Raw genomic sequence first — 5970 nt, 5'->3', positions numbered from 1 at the left:
CAGGGAGGGAAGCAGCCTGCGGGAACAAGCCTGCAGGCCTCTCCTTTGCCTGTGGAAAAGAGAGGAGCCCCCACTGCTGGGATTACCTGAGGCCACATGCAGAGGGGAGCAGATGGCAGCTCAGAGGGGTGCTAGTTGCTGTGTGCGGTGTGTGATTAAAGGTGGTGGTGAGGCTTGCAGCCCCCCTGCTGCAGAGCAGCCCTCCGTGATGTGCAGGCATGAGAGGCGCCAGCGTGGAGGACCCGGTGCTGTGGGGGTGACCCTGCAGAGCAGGGTGAAGTAGAGAAGCGTGGGAAGTGAGATGGAGCCCTGGGGTAGCATTTGGCAAACCTCAAAGTAGCATTTGGCAAAGAGAAGGCTGGACAAACATGGAGTATGAGGAGAGTAAAGAGAATAAAGGAAATGGGAAGCAAGGTAGGTGACAAGGAAAGAAAAAAACAGGAAAAGAAGCTTGCTTGGTTGTAAAGAGCTGTTAAGCACAAAGGGACAGAGAAATTAAGTCAACTGAAATGCAAAGTGCTGTGTTTTAGTCATTAGGTGGAGCTGCCAGTTAAAGTCCTTTCCCCCAGCTCACCAGGATAACATTTTTATTCTACTGTAGGTCACCCACTAGCTTAGCTAACAGGAGCGATGGCCCTTTACGACACAGTCCTGTCTTTGCAGGCAAGGTTGGCCTGTAACATCAGACAAYGTTAAATGGGTCAGGGAAAAGATTTGGCTCCAAAGGCAAGCTGAGTGCCTCATTTCAGGGAAGTTTTGTATTAGACTTTCCAAAAGAGAGYGGGAGGCCTTGCGGCAATTGCATAATTTTAAATATTAAGGGTATAAATTTGATAAAGCCTCAAACCATGTAGGAGGCTTAGTTTTTCCTCATTTACAAGATGGATGGCACATTGGCTTATGTTGTTCAACTTTTTCTAATGTTTTAAAATTGAGTTTGCTTTCTTGTACATGTTTGATTTCCTACCATCTAGTTTTCTGAAATATGCATAGGGAATGCAATAGATCTTCAGAACCAGTTACAGCTACTTCTTTGAAACTTTGATCTTTACAAACTATACAAATGTCCTTGTTTTTTTACAGTGATTTTTTTCACTTTTTATTTTGACTTGAGAAAGCAGAATCTGTAATCAGTCACTGCTAATTTTAATTGAAGTTACCTCTCAGTGAAGGATGATATGGGACTGAGAGCATAGAAATTTGTTGACCAGCTTAAAATTTGGATTATTATTGCTGTTCAGCTGTAAGAACCGCAGACATGGAGCATGCCAGGGCAGATGAAGGCATGTCTAGTACAATGTATTTTCTTTGTCAAAAGAAGAGATATATTTCAGAGAAAAGAATCCTACTTCTGTGACTTTACTGTGGTAGGATGTGTCGTGTAGAACTATGAAAATTTTCTTTGCTATAAATGGGAGAAATAGAACTCCAAAAATATTTTGTAAGAATATTTACATTCACACTTATAATATAGCTCTAGACAATAAATAGTAGTAGTTAAGCAGATGGAATTTGTTATTAAAAAAGATTCTCGTGTGAAACAGAGTCCTCATCTCTACCGATAACAGGCAGAGAGACGTGGTGAGAGTCTGTGTTACAGTTATTATGGGGTTGTCTACAAAGTTGGTGATACACCAGTTTTAGTCTTTGTGTTGATCCACATATGGAAATTTTAGTGATTTTTGATAACAGAAGAGACTTTGCACAGCAGCCAATCGATTCACAAATCCATCTGTTCAGACTGATATGTTACGCAGGGTAAATCAGGGAGCTCATGAAAAATGAAAAGTGTTGTTATCATATTAGAGAAGTTTGCTGTCTTTGGCAGTACATCCATAATGCCCGCTGCCATAATCGACTAGACTTTTCCCTGTGCTTTCAGAAGCCTGCAGGCTAAATGGAAGTGGATGCTGTGGGCATTATGGTCTTGATTATATGGTATATCCATTTTCGTATCCTGGATGCCTGACCATAGCCTCTGGGCATCTGTAACAGAGGAGCAGCTCTACTAACTCATGCATTTGTTACTGGTGTCTACGGCTGCACTTCGTAATGGTTTGAAGCTCTTCTGCTGCTAAAACTTCTCTAAGAACCGTTCTGAGTAAGTTGCCCAGAATGGCTGATTTCTCTCTGGCTTTTAGGTTTCACAGGTAGAGTTCCTCATGAGATCCCAGCTGYTCCTCCCGGAGATTGCCATGCTTCCCAAGTTCAGTTTGCATCACTATTTTTTTTCTCCACTCCTGTTCTCCTAATAATTACTATCCCATGGGCACCTGCAAGCTTACAGTCGCTCAGAACAGTGTTTCAGTGCAAAATTCGTATGATGTGGGTATTTGGTGTTGTGCGGGATAAAAGTAGAAATCTGTTTTTATAGAAGGCTCTGATTAGGAGAGTGAGAAACCAGGAGTGAGGATAGGGAATTTGTATTTTTATTCATCAGTCTCCTGTGAAACCATGTCTTGCTCCTCACACCAAACTCAACTCCTCTTCTGAACAGGCAAGCTTCCCCCTCCCCGCTTTCTTTCCACAATAGAAAAACCTATGCTTTTATGGGAAAAAACAAAAATGTAGGGTTTTTTCACCCATCTGTGTGAATGCACCAAAACAAAAATGTATTTATTAAAGTGGAAAGGAGACTTTTTTTTTTTTTTTTTCTTCTCTCTGGAGAAGCTTGTTGATAGTGCTTGTGATAGGCAGTAACTCAAGAAGCAACAGCAAGTGGAGCAGTTTGGGTAACCTTTGTGAGGTGGTTTGAGGTCTCATCTTGAAAGTCATTTGGCTTATGTTGTCTTCCTCACCTCGTCCTTGCCACACTCGTGGCTCCCCTCAGCAGGTGCTGGCTGCCGTGCCCGGGAGCCCGGCTGCCACTGCCGTGTGCCCCAGCGTGACTGCAGCACACGGCTCTTCYGGGCACCTGAAACCTGCTTCGAGAACCTAGTCCTGCATGAGGCAAATGCCCCCCTGCCTTTGGGAGGGCCTYGCCTCACAGTGCCTGTGGTTTCAAGAGCCAGAAGAAAGGAAATATTCTTGTTATCCCCATTTTGCTGGAAGGGGATGGCAGGTTTAGCTTGAGGTTGCSTAAGACAAAGCAGGAAACAGAACTCAGCGCCTTTGTGTCCCAGTCAGCGTTCAAAGCAAGGAGCCGCTTTTAAGAGGCACGTGTCCTGAATGCTCTGTTACTTATAGTGGTTTACATAACAGCCTGCAGCCCCATTTCAGTATTACAGAATAGGACTCTCTCTCCTCGTGTGAAAATGACCTGGATTTATATCAGCAGTAGTAAAACACTATTGTAGTGAAGGGCTTTGAAGAGTGGGAGGAAGGGAGCGTGAAACTAAAAATACAAAATATGTACTGTACATAATTCTAACAATGTTATCTGAAAGACAGTAAAAATAGACTCAATTAGATATTGTCAGAGCTTTTTTTCTCCTTGCAGCTGCCTAACCAAATATGACAATTTTTCAACAATATAAAAGTTCTAACACAATGCATGATGCATTGTACTGAATTCATTAACACTTTGCTACCTTAAACATCGTTGTAAAGAGGGAAAATAATGTAAGAGAAGCTTGTCATTTTTGTTGTTGTTCCCTTTGTTTCAGTGACATGTTTGGAATTGCATGCCTGCGAGAGTTTTGTGATCTAAATTTAATGATCCTAACAGGGATTTAGTAAGATATTGTTCTTTTCTCTTGCAGACATCCCTAGGCTGAGTGCTACATGAAAAGTGTGACTCAATTATACAAAAAATGTAATTTATCTTTAAAAATAAAAAGCCTTTTCATGCAGCATTCCCAGAGGGAAGGAGCCTTAGTGTAAAGCTTTAGCTCTGCTTTGCAGCCGTATAATTTCTATAGAATGAGAATTTGCATACAGTATGCAGAGTATCTATGTGCACATGTGTACCCCACCCCCTGCACGCATTTTCATGCATAAAGACACTATGATGATAACTAACATATTTGGTTTGATTTGGCATTGAGATCTGCAGGTGTCTACTCCCATTGCAATGTTGTCAAAATGTATAGAATTAGTAGAGAGAATAGAGGGGTCACAGTACAGAAAGAGTATTAAAATTCAGATCTGCAGCTCTATTAAGGTGCATTACATCAAAATTGTAATCTTTGTTGTACAGACAGTTTTTTTTTCTGCAATACTTGCCAGGTTACTGTGTTCAAGATAAACACAATATTATTGGAAGAGTCTTTAGATTTAAAGTAGGAATAACACGTTGATCATGTAATGTAATAAATACTGCTTTGGGCACTCTGTCAGGATTAGARTATGTTTACTCCCAGGATTAAGAATATATTTTGCAGGTATAACCTGCTCTATCATATAAGTACATCTTGACTTGAACCACATTAAAAAAATACAGAAGTAAAGAAGAATTTGATATGCTTTGGGGAGAAAATAACAGAGTAAAGCCTGGGAAATAGTATTAATTACTGTGCAATATCATAAACTCATTATAAATTTTATTTTATCCTCTGTCCGAACTTACTGCCGTGCAGAGCTGTAGCAAATTGCCCAAAAGTGTCCTAGTCAAATGTTGACAACATTTAACGAAGGCTTTTCTGCTGCCCTTTTACCTTTAGCACTTGGAATCAGGAAGCATCTGTCCTGTGTGTTCAAAATTAAATAGGACTTAGGGGCTGGAAATGAATTTTGGGGGAGGTGAGACTACAGCCCTTTTTCACTCCTAACAAGGAATGTTGCATGGATGTAATATTCCAGTTGTTTGCCCATCTGTAGAGCATGTTGTGATGTTTGAGTGATGGAAACATCGGCTGTCTGTTTGATGTAGGTTGGCTCTGGCATGTTTGTGCAGGGTGCTCTGCACTTACTCTGTTATCTCTGCTTGTCTTTTATAAAGTGGACCTTGGACTGTTGCTTCCTCTTTCAGATACTGGTCACATTTCATGTGAAGGGAGTAAAGGAAGGTTGCAAGGATAAAAACTACCCCAAGGAAGTGATTTCCTTAGGAATCTATTTTTGATAGTATTTACGTTAAAGAGCTGCTAACATTTCAAGTCTGATAGGGGCCTATTTCAGCTCTTTAGAGAAGGTCCCTTATGTATAAAATTATAAAGTTACTTGGCAAGTGCATGTCAAACTTAGGAAGGATGCATCAGAACTAGAATGCTTTGAATTTGTAGCCTCCTGCTGTGACTTTTTCCCTGTCTACAGAAAGGTTTCATCTTAAATTAATCGTGGAACCATATTCACATGAAGTTGTTGGTTTTGTAGCTGGCACCCATGTTTATTTTTCTTACCCTTGTGTATGTAGACTAGTAAAGTCATACTTCTTCCTATGTTGGCCATCCAGCCGTCCATCTGTAGGTGAACTTAAGAGCATTAAAAAACCAACGCTCCCATAAAATTCATGAATTTTATATATTTATTTTGTGAATTTTACCTTAGGATCTGATAGAAGCAAGAGGAAAAGGGGCCACACTGTAGTAAACTCTGTTATTGCTATTTAAGGCTCGCTGTGCTTATTTTCGTAGCATGTCTGTGGACTTTGAAACAGTTGAAAGATTTTTGGTCTAGCGAGGGTTGGTTGCAAGTGGTGAATCAGTCCCTCGTCACTCTTGCAAAAGTGTCCATTTGTCAGAGCTCTTTGAGATCTTTCCAGATGAAAGATACTAACAGATGTAGGATAATGGGTACATGCAAGATAGTCGTCGTTAATAAATATTGAAAAAATGAAAAAAAAACCCTCTGTGAACGATGTAAAGTAGCACCAATGAGTATTTAATCTGTTTTTTTAATTGAATTTTCAGCTTAAAGAGGGGAACTTTTCTTCTTGTTTGAAAAATTGAAATAGAAAAATGAATATTGAAATGTATTGGCTTGGGATTTTCAATGCAGTTTAAATAACTAATTAAGAAAAAGTTGCAGGGAGGAAAAACATTAAAATATGCAATAATTTATTTTTAATAAGTGTAAAACAGATTATTTTAA

Source organism: Nothoprocta perdicaria, unplaced genomic scaffold (genome assembly GCF_003342845.1).
Source record: "Nothoprocta perdicaria isolate Ctin4 unplaced genomic scaffold, notPer1 scaffold_28, whole genome shotgun sequence".
Classification (NCBI taxonomy): domain Eukaryota; kingdom Metazoa; phylum Chordata; class Aves; order Tinamiformes; family Tinamidae; genus Nothoprocta; species Nothoprocta perdicaria.
This window is presented reverse-complemented; position numbering follows the sequence as displayed.